The sequence below is a fragment of the Cavia porcellus genome, unplaced genomic scaffold, assembly GCF_034190915.1.
Source record: "Cavia porcellus strain 051 isolate PalLab524CR breed Dunkin Hartley unplaced genomic scaffold, mCavPor4.1 scaffold_14, whole genome shotgun sequence".
In the NCBI taxonomy this organism is placed as follows: domain Eukaryota; kingdom Metazoa; phylum Chordata; class Mammalia; order Rodentia; family Caviidae; genus Cavia; species Cavia porcellus.
The window spans coordinates 154014-172116 of NW_026947497.1; the positions used below are offsets into that span (position 1 = coordinate 154014).

Sequence of the window (18103 nt, forward strand, 5' to 3'; positions counted from 1 at the left end):
GTCACAAAGCTAAAGGCTCTGTGATGAAAGGCTGAAGAGTCTATGCTGGAAAGCTGAAGAGTCTATACTGGAAGCCAGGAGGTGAGCGCCAAACCAAAGGCAAAGACTGGAGCTTCTCCCAAGAATGGAATGGATTTGTCCTTCCTCCTCCCCTTTTATACCTCAAGGTGATGACCCACCCCAGAGTGGGTCTTCGTCGACATCCTTGCATGTAGAATTGGTAAACCCATTTAGTTAGCTTCTTTTTTTTTTCTCAGTACTGGGGATTGAACTCACGACTTCGCACTTGCAGACAGGCGCTTATGCCACTGAGCTAATCACCTGGCCTTTCATTTAGTTAGCTTCTGTCTCAAGTTGACATAATCAAACAACCACTACAATCCACCCCAGTCTTGGTACCAAATTCTGTCTTAGTTACTGTTTATTCATCACTGAGACAAAATACCTGAATCCCTGTTTGCAGCTTCCATGAACTTCAGCCCAGCCATGCCCGCATGCCTTGGAGTCAACTGAGTGTGGACTGATACTTCCAAAAACTGTAAGAAATAAACCTTTCCTTTCTCATCTTGGGCTTCAGGTATTTTGTCTCAGGAATGAGTACAAAGTAACTAAGATGGATTTTGATACCGAGAGTAGTCCTAGAGAAACACTTATAACAATGGCATTCTTTAATGGTGTTAAAGTTTCCTGGATTTGGCTCTGCAATTTGGTGAGACCTGAAGACACCAAGGTCTCTGCTTCTACTTCTGGGGAATGTACTAATAATCCTTGGCATGAACTATTTAAACTAATATGTCTCATAGATCCATTTGATTAACCTAATTTACCAATTATGAGATGTCAGTAATTTAGTGACTCTGTACAAAATAATGTTGAATATCTTTGGCAGATTAGAAAATATAATGATGCTGGATGGTTGGTCTTAGCCTCTTTGGACAAACTAATGAAGGGAAAAATCACATCTCCAGAAACAGATAAGAAATTTAAAAGTTTCTCAGTGGTCATGAGTGAAAATCTCCTCTCTTTTAGCTGCATGGCTGAGATTGCAGAAACCCAGACACAGTCCCTCATAATTCAATTGGTTGAACTACAATGTAAATTTAACGCTCAGCCTCAAAGGATATCAGAAGCAAAGGTGAGCGCACTGGTTGGAAAAGAATTGGGATGGAAATGTATGGAAGGACTCTGAGGAAATTGAAGATACTGAATTTCTGGATGCTAATGAAGTTATTTTGCCTGAGGGAGATATTTCTCCACCTGAAGTGGCAGAGGCATCACCTCCCCCCCCTGCTCTGTTCGAATTGCCTAGCATACTTGAGGAAGTTAATGCTATGTTGACTACATGTGATTATGCTGCTGCTCCTCAGGACCCACCCTAAACACCCATTTTTGCCTCCAGGCCCATAACCAGGCTCAAATCACAAATAGCTCCTAAATGTGAGATACATAGTGTGACCCATGAAGAGGTTCGCTATACTCCCAAATAGTGACTTGAGCTTTCCAACTCTTATAGGCAGAGGCCTGATGACAAAGCATAGGACTGGATTTTATGAGTGTGGGATAATGGTGGCAAAAACATTTATCTGGACCAGGCTGAATTTGTTGATATGGGCCCATTAAGTAGGGATTCTGAATTTGATGTCATAGCTCGTGGGGTGAAGAAAGGTGCTAATAGTTTATTTGGATGGTTGGCAGAGATACGGATCAAAAGATGGCACACTGTGAATGAGTTAGAGATGCCTGATATACAATGGTTTACTATAGATGAGGGGATTCAGAGGCTCAGGAAAATGGGAATGCTGGAGTTCATCTGTCAAATTAAATATAAGCCTCCGCATTGGGATGATCCAGAAAACATACCCTTCACCAACAACTTGAGAAACAGATTTGTGAGGGGAGCACCAACATCCCTGAAGGGCCCTGTTATTGCTCTTCTTTGCATGCCAGACCTTACAGTGGGGACAGCCATTAATCAATTAGGACATCTAAGGGCAATGGGTTTGATTGGGTCCCAGAGTAGCAGAGATCAAGTGGCAGCACTTAATCACCAAAAGCAGGGTCCATGTACTTACCATAATGGACAGCAAAGGCAGAAGAATGACCAGAATAATCTAACACATGCAGACCTCTGGCATTGGCTGATTAGCCATGGTGTTCCTAGAAGTGAAATAGATAGGAAACCTACAAAATTTTTACTAGATTTATATAATCAAAAAAATTTACAGGCAAATGAACAGAACCTTACATCAAATCATGGTAACAGGGAATCACGGCCCCTCAACCAGTTCCCAGATTTGAGCCAATTAACAGACACAGAACCCCTCGAATGATGAGGAGGACAGGTCCCTTGGAGAAGGACTCTGATGTAACAAAAATTTACACTGTTAATCTTTCCCCCATCCTTCCCTAGAGGGACCTAAGACCTTTTGCCAGAGTGACTGTCCACTGGGGAAAGGGGAATGATCAGATATTTCAGGGATTACTAGACACTGGTTCTGAACTAATACTGATTCCATGGGGTCCAAAATGTCACTGTGGTCCTCCAATAAGAGTAGTGGCCTATGGTGGCCAGTTGATCAATGGAGTTTTAGCAAAGGTCCGACTTACAGTGGGTCCAATTGGTCCTCGCATTCATGCTGTAGTTATTTTCCCTGTTCCAGAAAGTATAATTGGGCTTGATGTACTTAGTACCTGGCAGGATCCTCACATTGGTTCCCTAACCTGTAATGTGAGGATTATCATGTTTGGAAAGGCCAAATGGAAGCCACTAGAGTTGCCTTTGCCTGGTAAAATAGTAAACCAGAAGCAGTATCACATTCCTGGAGGGATCCAAGAGATTACTGTCACCATCAAGGACTTAAAGGATGCAGGGTTGGTGGTGCCCACCACATCTCCATTTAAATTCCCCCATTTGACCTGTGCAGAAGACAGATGGGTCTTAGACAATGACCGTGGATTACAGCATAAACTGAATCAGGTGGTGACTCCAATTGCACCTGCAGTACCAGATATGGTTCCCTTGCTTGAGCTGATTAACACATCTCCTGGTACTTGGTATGCGGCTATTGATTAGGCAAATGCCTTTTTCTACATACTTATCCATAAGGATCATCAGAAAAAAATTTGCTTTTAGCTAGCAAGACCAGCAATATATCTTCATGGTCTTATCTCAGGGGTATATTAACTCATCAGCCCTATGTCACAATTTGGTTAGAAGGGATCTTGATCGCTTTTGTCTGCCATAGGATACCACAATGGTCCATTATATTAATGATAGTATGCTGATTGCGTCTAGTGAGCAGGATGTAGTAACAACACTGGATTTGTTAGTAAGGCGTTTGAGAGCCAGAGGATGGGAAATAAATCCATCAAAAATTCAAGGTTCTTCTACCTCAGTGAAATTTCTAGGAGTCCAGTGGTGTGAAGCAAGTAGAGATATCCCTTCTAAGGTAAAAGATAAATTGTTGCATCTGGCTTCTCCTACAACTAAAAAGGAGGCACAACTCTTAGTGGGGCTATTTGGATTTTGAAGGCAACACATTCCTCCCTTAGGTGTCTTACTCTGCCCCATTTACCGAGTGAACTTGGAAAGCTGCTCATTTTGAGTGGGGCTCAGAACAAGAAAAGGCTTTGCACCAAGTCAAGGCTGCTATATAGGCTGCTGTTCCACTGGGGCCATATGATCCAACAGATCCAGTGGTGCTCGAGGTATCAGTAACAAACAAAGATGCTGTTTGGAGTCTCTGGCAGGCCCCCATTGGTGAATTATAGTAGAGGCCTTTAGGACTTTGGAGTAAGGCTCTGCCATCGTCTGCAGACAACTACTCTCCCTTTGAGAAACAGCTCTTGGCCTGCTACTGGGCCCTAGTGGAAACTGAATGCTTGACTATGGGATACCAGGTCACCATGCAACCTGAGTGGCCTATCATGGCCTGGATATTATCTGACCCACGAAGTCATAAAGTTGGAAGTGCCCAGCAACAGTCTATCATTAAATGGGAGTGGTATATTCATAATTGAGCCAGAGCAGGCCTGGAAGGTACAGGTACATGAGGAACTTGCCCAAATACTTATGGCTCCTATACCTTCTGTTTCCTTAAGTTTCCCATAATGTACCTATAGCCTTGTGGGGTTTACCATATGATTGGTTATCAGAGGATGAGTAGACTAGGGCCTGGTTTACTGATGGCTCTGCATTTTATGCAGGCACCACTCGCAAGTGGACAGCTGCAGCATTACAGCCCCTTTCTGGAACATCCTTAAAATACAGTGGTGAAGGGAAATCATCACAGTGGGCAGAACTTTGAGCAGTGCATTTGGTAGTACATTTTTCCCAGAAGAAGAAATAGCCAGATGTGAGACTACATACTGATTCATGGGCTTTAGCAAATGATCTAGCTGGATGGTCAGGAACTTATGGAAATACCATAATTGGAAAATTGGTGACAAAGATATTTGGTGAAAAGGAATGTGGATAGAACTCTCTATATGGGCAAAGGATATGAAAATATTTGTTTCCCATGTAAATGCTCACCAAAAGGTAACATCAGCAGAAGACAACTTTAATAATCATGTGGATCAGAAAACTCATTCTCTGGACAATCTCCTTCTTCAGCCACCCCAGTCATTGCCCAATGGGCCCATGAACATAGTGGCCATAGTGGCAGGGATGGAGGGTATGCATGGGCTCAGCAACATGGACTCCCACTGACCAAGTCTGATCTGGCTATAGCAACTGCTGAATGCCCAGTATGCCAGCATCAGAGGCCAACACTGAGTCCCCAATATGGCAGAATTCCCAAAGGTATCAACATGCAACTTGGTGGCAGATTGATATTATTGGACCACTTCCATAATGGAAAGGACTGTGCTTTGTCCTCACTGGCATAGATACATATTCTGGATATGGCTTTGCCTTTGCTGCATCTAATGCTTCTGCCAAGACTATCAACTGTGGACTCACAGAATGACTTATCCACCATCATGGAATTCCACATAGCATTGCCTCTGACCAAGGAACATATTTTACAGCTAAAGAAGTGAGACAGAGGGCCCTGCAGACAACTACTCTCCCTTTGAGAAACAGCTCTTGGCCTGCTGAGGGCTCATGGAATTCACTGGTCCTAACATGTCCCTCACCATACAGAAGCAGCTGGATTGATAGAAAGATGGAATGGGGCCTTTTGAAGACACAATTACAACACCAGCTAGGTAGAAATAGTTTGCAAGGCTGAGGTAAAATACTGTATATGCTTTGAATCAACATCCATTATATGGCACTGTGTCTCCCATACCCAGGATCCATGGGTCCAGGAATCAAGGAGTGGAAGTAGGAATGGTGCCACTCACCATTACCCCTTTATATATACTAGCAAAATTTTGCTTCCTGTTCCCATGACTTAATGTTCTGCTGGCCTAGAAGTTTTGGTTCCAGAGGGTGGAAGGCTTATACTAGGAAGTATGACAATGGTACCACTGAACTGGAAGCTAAGACTTCCCCCTTATCATTTTGGTCTCCTCATGTCTCTGATGAAACCATCTAAAAAGGGAGTCACAGTGTTGTCAGCGGAGATTGACCCAGACTACCAAGGGGAAGTTGGACTACTATTCCACAATGGAGGAAAGGAAGAATATATGTAAGATACAGGAAATTCCTTAGGGCTCCTTTTAGTATTACCATGCCCTGCCATTAAGGTGCTAGGAAAATTACAGTAATGTAATCCAGACAAAGTGACAAGTGGTCCAGAACCTTCTGGAATGAAGGTATATGTTACTCTACCAAGGAAGGAACCATGACCTACTGAGGTGCTTGCTGAAGGCCAAGGGAATATGAAATGTGTAGTGGAAGAAGGAAGTTCTAAATAACACCTATGACCCTGTGATCAGTTACAGAAAAGAGGATTATGGTTACTATTTTTCCCCAAATACGGTTTCAATGTAACATAATGTTAGACTTAATGATGTTTTTTGGGAATTGTTAAACTTGTGTTATAATGTGAAGCTTATGAACTGATAGGAGTAAGCATCAACCAAAGAAAAGTTACATTGTGTATTTTGGTAAGGGAATTATTGTGTTTCCATTTATATGAAGGACAGTTAAAACCTATTAGGTGCAATTATATGCAAGTTTGTGTATCTGGAACTAGTTTAAAGAAATGTGTCTGGTTGCCAAATTGACAAGGGGTGGATTGTAGTGGTTGATTGATTGTGTCAACTTGAGACAGAATGGGTTTAGCAATTCTACACCCAAGGATGTAGAAGAAGACCCACCCTAGGGTGGGTCATCACTTCGAGATACAGAAGGGGAGGAGGAAGGACTGATCCACTCCATTCTTGGGAGAATATCCAGCCTTTGCCTTCGGTTTGTAGATCGCCTCCTAGCTTCCAGTATAGACTCTTCATCTTTCCAGCATAGACTCCTCAGCCTTTCATCAAAGGGCCTTTGGCCTTGTATCGCAGACCCATCAGCCTGCTGGTGTGGACTTGCATGTGACACTACGGTGAACTCCAGACCTTGGGTTGTATCCTTTGGCTTCCAGTGCATAGACACCCTCTGCACACTCCCTCATTGGACTCTGTGACTGACTATGGTAAGCCATTCTTGTTGTTTCTGTATATCCTATGTATCTGTTCTCTCTAGTAAAACCCGGACCAATACAATAGTATCTGTGTGTGTCAGTTAAAATCCATGGAATGGGCAGCCAACAGTAGCTTCAATGAAGGAGAATGCATGAGAATTCTGGAGCTGCATGAGTAGGCATAAATCATAGTTCCATGTTTTACTGATGCTGTCAGTTTCAGCAACTTTCTAAGCTTACCCTTAAACTCTAAAATAAATAATGAGAACTGGCATTGGTACTTGGTAACAATGATGATTCCAAGATTACTAAAGGTAATAAGTCAATATATAAAGTTGTTCTTTAAAGCAATTATAAGAACACTCAACACACAGTAGTTTCTACAGACATTTATCAACACTAAAGCTCTAGATCATAGTTGGAGAGATAATCCATACATATAAAAATAAAAGAGTAATTCCAACTACCAGTTCAACTAGATAAAACTAAAAAGTAGTAATTGAGTTTTGAAGAAAGCCAGAGTAAATAAGAAATTGTCTCCAGTAGAATTGTTAAGTAATGAGAGCGACATTTTTACAATTAATAATGTCAAGGGCAAAACTATTCCAGAAAGTACCAATTAGATGAGCAGAGCCAGAAAAGCAGATAGAGAAGCAAAGATATCATTCAAATGCGAGAGTCACACAAGAGAGAAGAAATCCTAGAGCTGAATAACATAGGCTCAGCCATCTCAGCTGTGAACTTCATTGTTAACCCATCATCAAATGCTGATACTACAGCATTTGATGTGTTAAATGTGTTAAAAGAAACACAATGGATCAAGAAACAGCATCCAACCATATCCAACATTCTATGAACTCCTACATTTCAACTGTAGCTCATTTATAACTTCTTAAGTGTGTATCTCAGGAAACAAGATGTCTTGTTTTAGTTACATTAACATCAGACTAAATAGATGTTAACGAAATTTACCAAGGTAAAGAATATACTTGCATAATGACAGTGTGGACCAGTTATCAAAAAATGCAACATTCTCAAAATTTAGGAACGTAAAAACAGATCTACAAAAATGGACAAATCAAAGACTGCATGTCTCCAAAGAGAAACAAATCCAAGAGAGTTGAAAATGTAATACTTTTCTCTCAATAATGACAACACAAGTAGACAAAGTATGAGTCAATATACAGGAGATGAAGATAACACTATAAACCCAAAAAATAATATTAACAAATCTCCCCCATTGACTCTGATAGAAATTGTCTAGTGTGAGCAATGTGGTAATGCCATCATTCACATTGTTCATGTAAATACAATAACTAATAATGATGAACATTTTTTCATGTACTTACTTGTCATTTGTGTTTTTTCATCTGAGAACTGTGTATTCGTCTCAGATTCTCATTTGTGGACTGAGTATTTGAATCTCGGGAGTCTGAAATTTTTAAATTCTTTACATATTTTAGACAGAAGTCCTTTGTATGAGGAACAGTTCACTAAGATGTTTTTCCCAGTTTAGGTTTTCTTTTCACTATGCTGGAGATTTCTTTTGACATGCAGAAACTCTTTAATGAGATGTGATCCCAGTTATTGTATCTGGGAAGTATTCCCCATGCAATTTGATTCTTGTTCATGAATTTTCTACCTACCCTTATGTCTTCAAGATTTCTACCTACTTTTCTTCCAATAAATTTAGTGTGCTTGTTTTAATATTTAGATATTTGATCCATTTAGACTTTAGTTTAGTACATGGTGATAGGCATGGATCTAGTTTTAGTTTTTAATTAATATGTTTCAGGAATCTGTCCATTTCTTCTGTATTATCAAGCCTCTGAGAGTAGTGGTTTTTGAAATAGCTGTTGATGTTCCATATTTCTACAGAGTCTATAGTGATTTCACCCTTTTCATTCCTTATAACATGAATTTGAGTTTTATCTTTCCTTTGGAAAATAAATTTGGCTAGGTGCTTATCAATTCTATTTATTCTTTCAGAGAACCAACTATTTGATGCTTTGTTTTGTATTTTTGTCTCTATTGCATTGATTTCTGCTATGATATTTCTAATTTCCTTCCTTCTTTTGGCTTTGGGCTTGACTTGCTCTTCTTTTTCTGTTGGGAGCCTGCCGTATTACCCATGAGAATATAGCCACAGGATGGCGTCCGCCTACCGCCTCGCTGCTCCCCCGCCCATCGTGTGCCCAAGATGGCGCACACATCCTGCTTCCTGGTTCTTGCTCGGCTTACTGTCCTCGCCATATATGGTAATGATTGATTGCTTCCTTGTTGCCGCCCAATCGCCTGTCCCCACGTGTAATCCCATGATTGGATAACATTAGCTATATAAGCCCAAGTATAGGAAGTGCCCGACGCACAACACGGAAGAAGCCGTCGAGGACGGACATGTATTGAGGTTGCTGCCCAGTCAATAAAGGTGCTTGCAGAGGCTAAGTGTTTGTGTGCTCCATTCCGCGGGACGGAAGCAGCTCCGGACATTTTTCTAGATGATTGAGGTGTAGTACCAGGCTGTTTATTTGTGATTGTTCTGTTTTCCTGATGTGGGAATTCACTACAATAAATAATCCTTAGAGGGCTGTTTTCATTGCATCCCACAAATTCCTGTAACTTGTATTTGTATGTTCGTTTGCTTGTAGATATTGCTTAATTTCTTCTTTAGTTTCCTCTGTGACCCACTGATTGCTCAGGAGTGTATTATATAATTTCCATGTGTTTGTAGAGTTTTTGCGATTTCTTATATCATTAACTTCTAGTTTCATGGTGCTATGATCTGGTAACAAGCAAGGGATAATTTCAATTCTTGTGCATTTACTTACATTTGTTTTGTGGGCTAGCATGTGTTTATTATAGAGGATGTCCTATGTACTGCTGATAAGAATGTATATTCTGAAGCTTTTGGGGGGAACACTCTGTACATATATCTCACATCCATTTGTTCACAGGTGTGATTCAGTTCTGTTACTTCTTTGCTGATTTTATGTCTGATTAATTTGTCCCTTTGTGTCAATGGTATATAAACATCTGTTATGACTGTGTTATTGCTTATTTGATTTTTCATTGCTGTTAACATTTGCTATGTATAGATGTGTGCTCCTGAATTTGGTATATATATATATTTAAGGTTCTTATCTCTATCTCTTGAATTTTTCCCCTTACTAGAATGTAGTGATCTTCTGTACCCTTCAGATCATTCTTGATTTGAAGTTCACATTGTCTGCAAACAGCATAGCTATCCCTGCTATTTTTGGGTTCCTGTTTCATGAAGTATTGTTTTCCATCATTTGACTTTCAGTTTATGCGTTTTCTTTTGGGTTAGTTGTTTTTTTTTTTTTTTTTTTTTTTTTTTTTTTTTGTAGACAGCATATGGTTGGATGCTGTTTCTTGATCCATTGTGTTTCTTTTAATTTGTCTGCTACTTTTAATTGGTGAAATGAGGCTGTGATAGCTCAGACCCCGGAATAAAGTCCAAGGAAGCAAGAAATTAAATTTGGGGAGCAAAGGCTTTATTTAGGCCAGGCTCCTGGTGATGAGTCTCCGGGAGCCAATTTGGAGACTGTGCTCCGCCCCCGAGACTGAAGGAAGGGTGTTTAACAGCAGGGGGAGGGAGAAAAAAAAAACCTGCAGAGCAATCAAGCTGTTGACTCAAGTCTGGAAACTGTAAAGCTTTCCACTTAGTTCTGATAACATCGGGAGGCTTTTGGTGTCTTTCAAGTTACTCCCATTCTGCAGATAAACATTATCTCAGAATAGCACATCTGCAATAACTTTCAGTAAAGTTAATTATTGGACAACTTGCTAGCAATAACTTGGGGAAGGGGGGAGGTGGTTAATTATCTTGGGACAGCTTGTTAACACTAACATGTGGGAAGGGTTCTAAACTTACAAGAAGCTGAAACTTAAGTTTTTACAAGGATTTGTAACTTAACCCTTTTGTTGCATTAGGGTTAAGCCACAACATTCTTTCAAATTAAGCATTTCTTTTTTCTTTTATTTAAAGAAAAGGAAAGAAAAAAAATACATGGAGATTAAAAAAAAGGGTAGAAACAATACAAAATTACAGAAAAACAGACGGTAAGAAATTGCTGGTTGATAAGTTACACATTGTCATCTTAGAAATAGCTGTTCAGGTTATAGAATTAAAGTATTTAGAATGACATTCAAAAAGTGACACTACAAACCATTCTGCTCTATGATCGAACAAAAGCTCAGTAATATGGTTATCAGTCCTACACATTTGTTTTACATCTCAAAGAGGGTAAGATTAAACATATCAAAACAGAGCAAAACAGTTAAAAAAACAATTTAAAGAAAAACAGATTTCAAAGCAAGTCCACTGGAGATCTTCACTGTCTATCTAACTGTCTCTAGTTTCTTACAAATAGTTGTCCCCATCTTCACCCACTTTATATACTTATTGCATATTATAGAACTAATCAAATCATTACAGGATGATGAAGGCTTTTTATGTCCTCAAGTTCCAAATTAGGGAAGACAATAATTACTACCATAGCATCTCTCATTCTCTTTGTGATAGCTGTCCCTATCTCTACATATTATATAATGCAAGATGTAATGAACAGATACTCTGAGGAAGAGGCGCTAAGAAACCCGAGGCTAATTTTGTAGCATTATGATATACTATTGTTTGCTGATTATAATGACATTGGACTGGTTTCTTGAGTTCAATTTCAGCATATGTAGAGATAGGGACAGCTATCAGAAAGTTAAGCATTTCTTAAGAACAGTGCAATTAGCACATTTTATGACAGACCACCACCTGGTAGGGAAAGTGGGAAGGCAATGTGGCACATTAAAAAACAAAAAATATGGCAAGATTATGTTCCTTGGGGAGAGCAAGGTCAGGTAAGGGTTGTGCTAACAAACAAGTCTCCCTGCATACAAGCAAGTTTAGATAAGAAGAAACCCTGTTTTCCTCAGCAGAGAATGGGGAAGCCTAGGAGTAATTAAACAACTCCTGTTAGCTTATCTTAGCACTGCATGTGTTATTTGTAGAGGGCAAAAATGATTAACATATCAATTAGGTAAGGTTTTGCAATTCTTTACAGAGAAGAGCATTGATTAACATATCAATTAAATCACCCAGAGGGAAAAGGAAAACACATATACAGTAAGGCCATGTTACAGGTAATTTGCTATAATACAAATGTAATGAAGCTATGTTTCTTAGAGTACAACAGGGGCCACTTGCATTAATGATTATAACTGACATATATTGGTTTATTTTTGCTGTATTACCTTTCTGCTGTTGCTTCTTTAACTTTCCACTGTCTATTTTGTTTAGTAGTTTGTTCCTATGTCTACCTAGAGTGTCTTCAATTATTCTTTGCAGGGTTGGCTTGGTGGTCATGATGTTTATCTGCCCTTGTGTGTCTAGCAATTATCTTATTTCTCCATTCATTTTGAAGAACCGTTTTTCAGGGTACATCAGTCTGGGTTGGAAGTCATTTTCCATTAGGATCTGAAATGCTTCACTCCATGCTCCTCTTGACTTCACTCTTTGTGCTGAGAAGGCTGCAGTGATTCTGATAGGTTTTATTTTATAGATGATCTGTCTTTTATCTCTAATGGCTTTTAATATTCTGTACTTATGTTGAATTTCTGGGATGGTGATTACTCTATTTCTGCGTGTAATTTTAATTTGAAATGGTCATCTGGAGACCTATATGCTTCAGGGATCTGTGTGTCAGTTTCCATTGTCATGTTTGGGGAATTTTCAGCTTTTTCTTTGTAAATAGCATTTTTATATCATTTTTGTTGTCCCCTGCTTTTGTGTTTATCACTATCTATGTTATATTGCTTTTCTTTGCATCATCTTGCAGCTTATGAATTGTTTCCTGATTCCTTTTTATTTTTAAAAGATGTTTCATTTTCTAGTCACTATCTGCAATCTTGTCTTCAAGGTCTGAAATTCTATCTTCACTTTTGTTGAGGTGTTCTTGCCAATTTACAATGTAATTTTTGATTTCTTATATATATATTTGAATCTGTTTCATTAATTCTGTTTGTTTCTTATATCGTTTATTGAAGGTTTCCATCTTTTTGCATTGTTCCTCTAATATTTTTAACTTTGTTTTCTTTAGATGTGTTCAGCATTACTTTCACTACATTTATCATTTCTTTAACCTGGAGATTATTTCTCATTTGAATTCTTTTATAGCTTCCCAGAGTTGTTTCTATTTTTTCAGTTGTTATCATTTCAGTCTTCTCACATGTATGGCTTGTATTTTCTTCTATATACATGACTCCTAAGCTTTCTTGAGATGGGTTGGAGGTTTGAGATTGCAATTTGGTCCTTCATTTTACCATTTTCCAGTATATCCAGGTTTTGAGAAATTTTCCAAAGCTCCCCCTGGTTCTGCTGGAAATCACATCACACACCCTCAGCCCCTGGAACTGAATGGATGTCACAGGGTGTGGTCCAGTGAGGCCTAAGGGGAATAACTGTGCATTTTCTAGTTGTTCAGGAACCTGGTTAGAGTCTTAACCAGTGGGAGCCATGGCCCAAAGCTCCAAAATCACAAGCATGCTGGAAATTGCCTTGCACACCCTAAGCTCCTTAGGATGAATGGTGGATAGTTATGGTCCATTCAGGCCTATGGGATCTCCAATGCCTCCTCTGGTGGTTCAGAAAGCTGGCAGGGGTCCGAGCAATTGGGGCTGATGGTTCAAATCTCTCCAACATCAAGCTCAAGTGCCCTGGACATCACCTCACTTGCACTCAGATTCTGGGACAGAATGAATGTGGCTAGACCTGACCCAATCAGGCCTGTGGGACATCCCATGCTTTCTTTAGTGTTTCAGGAAGCTTTTGGGGAAGCTTTTTGCTTTTCAGGAAGCTTTTTGCTTTGATCAATGGTCCAAAGCTCTCCCTGAGTGCAAGCACACTGGAAATAACCTCATACACCTTCAGCTCTCAGACCTGAATCACAGCCAACTTCCCAACACAAACATGTAAGTTATAGTGAATTTGGGCTGAATATTTCAAGCCCTGAAAAGAAACAACTTTCAAGCCAAATTGATGTACCCTACAAAACTATCTTTGAAGATTAATGGAGAAATAAGATATCTCCATGACAAAGAACAACTGAAGGAATATATGTCCACCAAATCAATCCTATAGGTAGTACTGAGAGACATACTATACTTTAGAGTATAAGGTTCCTTCACAGTGTTAGTTTTTTATGTCTTAGAACTGGGATTAAATGTCAAACATTCCTTGTAGAAAACCAGGATCTCTGAGACATTTTGTACTTTGTTTATATTCATGAGCTTTATTTCTGGTGTGGGTCATTTTATGTATTTACATGAACAGAATGAGTAAAGACATTGCTCACACTGGACAGTTTCTCGTAAGTGTGCATGTTATCAGGGTGAGTACACTGTAAGCACTATTTTTTGTGTGTTTACAGTGTTGTCACCATATCATGTATATTTATTCAGAGTTTATCTACTTGTGCTGTCATTGTTGAGAGAACATATTAAAATATTCAACACTCACGGATGGGATTTATGCCTATTGATGTAGCTCCAGAATTCCCATTGCTTTATCCTTCACTGTAGCTCGTGTTGGCTGTCCATTTAATAGACTTTAACTGATACACACAAGTTATTACTCTAAAAATTCTCCCTTAAAGTAAGATAGAGAGACTGAGAGTTGGTTTCTCTGTAATTACAGTTTAAATCTTGTCCCTCAGGTGGAATCTCTTGAAGATTCAGGTCTTCAGGGACCTGGCACTACATTACTGAAATCTCTAAAGAAAACATCCATTATTCTGCTTCTGTCTGTAAATCAATATGCAGGTCAAGGATGGTGTCTTTGTACTCAGGCATCTCAGAAATGGGCTTTGTCTTCTTTACCATTACCTTGGATAGGCCTCTAACATGCAGAGAGCTTATGCCTGCATCTTTACTTCTAGAGAGTGATGACTTGCATTTATGTGGTCAATGGATATATAAAGGATATCTTTGAAGGTATAAGGATGCTGTACTTTGAGGCATGAAAACTTTTAGAAATATAGCTAAGAATTTTAAATTTGGGACTGAGACATTGCAGCTCTGGTTTTCTTTTCTTTTTTGTCTTTTTGAAACAGGGTCTCACTATTCAGTTCAGGCTGGCCTTGATCTGACTTTAGAGCCTAGGCTGGACACAACAATCCTCCTGCCTCAGCCTCTGGAGTGCTGGGATTGCAGACATGAGCCACCACGCTTGGCATAGCTCTAGTTTTCTGAAAGAGCATATGTTAGTGTCTTGTTTACATCTTCTTAAGACTAAAGAACTGGTATGAAAGTTTTTTTTTCTTTTTCTGACATGAATTCCTTGTTGTGTAAGTAAAAAAAAGATAGTTAATTACAACGTATTGTAGTCTTGACTACTGATGATTTTATGTGTTTTCACTTCAAAAAGTATGTCAAGTAAGTTGTTTCCCATTTCACAACAAAAACATATATACTTGAGAAATATTTATCTATGTTTAATTTTTGTCTATAAAAGAAATAATTCTTTGAAAAGTGAGATGGTATCCTTTAAGAGTTGTACAACTTAAAAATGTTAGATTTTGTTAAAGCATAGTATTCATCCTTTTCACTTTAGAAAAGAAGCAATATGACCTACATTAAATAAATAAGCAAATAGTAATTGGACTAAATATAAATTTAGTCTTACTACTTCTTATCCCCAAACATATATGCTGCAATATTTGGATGAATATAAACAAAATATTTCTAACATTGTATAATGTCCAAAATAAAACAGTAGAAAATATTTCTTTGTGACTTCAAAAACATACTACATATAACATTAAGCAAGCCATCATTATAAGGAAAATATATTGATAAATAAAAATAATGTAATTATTATGTGTTGTTTGAAAATATTATAGACTTAGTTTCTAAAATGATTATTACAAATCTTGTGATGGTATTGCTTTTATATCCAAAGGCTGTTCATTGATTATGTTGTGCAAGCCAGATATTTTCATATTAGTTATCTTACAAAATCATCATGTTTTAGTCATTTTAAGGAGAATTATTTTTCTTCCTCATCTGACGAATGAATCACCTAAAATATTTTCTCTGTGAGAAATGTGATGCATTTGAGCTTTCCCATTGTTATAATTATAGACTTCAAAAAAATGCCTTTAATGGTGTTTCCATAAAATGTACAATGACTTGTAAAATGATTCTGGTATTTTAGCTCAAACAATACTTAATTTTCTGTGTAATTTTCATTTCAGGCTGCCAACTGAGTTCTAAGGCAGGCATTGTGTCCCCTCCTGGCTTCATATACTTTTATTGGAATAAGGCTATGGGAGAAATAGTGACTTTCTTTCTTTTCTACTCAAACTTCTCTTATTACCATCCTTTTCTGGGTGCCCATTTTACTTCATAAATATCATAGAGTGCATCTTGTTCTCTCAGAGGACATTCCTTGATGAACATAAACAGCTATCATTTATTTGCTCTAATCTTAAGAATGAGAAACATTTTTCCAGTGTGCATTTGATCATTTTCACATTCCTTTATAAGTGGGAGCAGGCAGTACAACCCTGCATATTGTGTCTTAGGAGCATTATGAGATTTGGATCCTTCCATAAGGATAATAATTCCCTGCTTAGCTTTTCCTTGTCTTCTATGAGGATATGGATATTCATCACCTTATGGTTTGCCCCTTCAAAAATATTCTCCAATCTATCTAATTTTCCCTTCATAATGTTAAGATGCACCATGGATGGTGATTCCCTTTTGAAACAATCTTATAACAAGAAGGAGTTTTAGGCCGCATGGTTGGCAAAGTTGACCAGACCCAGAAATCAAGGTTAACTTCCCCAAAATTATACCAGACTGTGTAGCTTGGGGTCTTATCTAAAGTTTCAATTCAATAAGGTTTAAAAATTGTCTTTTATAGAAGTGTTTAAATAATTCATCTTGGGTTTAAGTATTATTAATAGAAGTTACTAGTTGTGTTTTGTAATGAAAAACTTTATTTTTGTGACACATTTCCAGCAACCCTGATGCAAGAGAAGAACTAGACAGCAATGATGGAGTTTATCTTCGTGGGCCTCGCAGGTCACCTCCCTTAGAAAGTCACCCTTTTCTTTCTGCTTCTCTCTGTTTATCTCATCAGTGTGTGGTAATCTGAGGATGATCACTCTCATATGGCTCAATCCCAGACTCCACAGTCCTTCATCCTATTTCCTCAGCCACTTGTCTTTTGTAGACATTTGTTTGTCTTCTTTTATCACACCCAAGACCCCATGTGATATCTTTGTGAAGAACAAAAGCATGTCTTGTAGGCTCTGGTTCTTTGGTCTCTTTTTGGTAATGGAGTGTTTGCTCCTGGCTGTCATGGCCTATGATCAGTACACAGCTGTGTGTAAGCCCCTGCTGCATATACTCATTATGTCGCAAAGGGTTTGTGTGTGTCTGTTGTTGGGACCCTATGCAATGACTCCTATTAACACCATGAATGATACAGTGTTGACGTTTTCCCTACCTTTCTGTGGTCCAATCTTAAGCAATGACTTTTTCTGTGATATTTTCCCATTACTTTCTCTAGCATGTGTTGACAGTAGGCTCACTAAGTTGGTGCTCTGTATTGTGGCTGGACCCAAGGGAGTGCTTAGTGGTGTGATCATCATAGGTCCTATGTATGCATCACAGTGGCCATCCTGAAGGTTCAGACTGCCCATGGCAGGTGGAAGGGCTTATTCACATGTTACTCTCACCTGGCTGCAATCTCAATCTTGTATGGTACACTTTTCTTAATCTATGTATGGCTTACTCAGGCTCATTTGTGGTTATCAATAAAATAATTTCTGTGTTTTACACCATGTCATCCCTACATTGAACCCCCTCATCCAGAGATTGAGGAATAAGGAGGTGAAAGAGGCACTCAAGAGAATGCTGGAAAGAAATCATTGATTAGTGAGAGAGGTGATATCTGTTTGCATGTCACCACTGATGTGTCATAATGCATAGTGTAGAGAATATTAGAGTGAGTCAAAGCATGCAGGTGACTTGGTGCTGTATGTCCACAGAATAGCTGTGAAACTCAGAAGTATTTTAATATTTCTTTGCTCTGTTTTCTTCTCTGTGACAGATGAGTGTTTTAAAGTAAAGGAGACAGGGATTAAAAGTGTACAATAAGAAAATAGAAAGCTTGGATGAATATTTATATTATCATGATGTGTGACTATGTTTAATCCATATTTAAAACCTCAAAATTATATAGAATAGATCAAAACATGACAGGTAATATCAAATGTAAAATAATAAAATGATGACAGTATTTGTGTTCATGTGTAACCAATATGATAATAATCTTATTTTATAGAAAACTTGAAATCATATTAAAAATGTGATAGGGAAATGTGCAATGAATCTACTGGAACTATTTGAAATATGAAAGCTAATTACTAAAACTTTGTGTAAAAACTGTTTCAAATCATATTAATTAAGTAAAGAAAGTAAAGCCAGTGCATTGTCTTTCATTG

The 18103-nt window shown here is 38.4% G+C and overlaps 1 pseudogene; it reads left to right on the plus strand.

The window, feature by feature from the left end:
- Positions 1-3254: 3254 nt before the first annotated feature.
- LOC100724010 (olfactory receptor 5G3-like) lies at positions 3255-17531 on the plus strand (annotated as a pseudogene).
- The last annotated feature ends 572 nt before the right edge of the window (positions 17532-18103 follow it).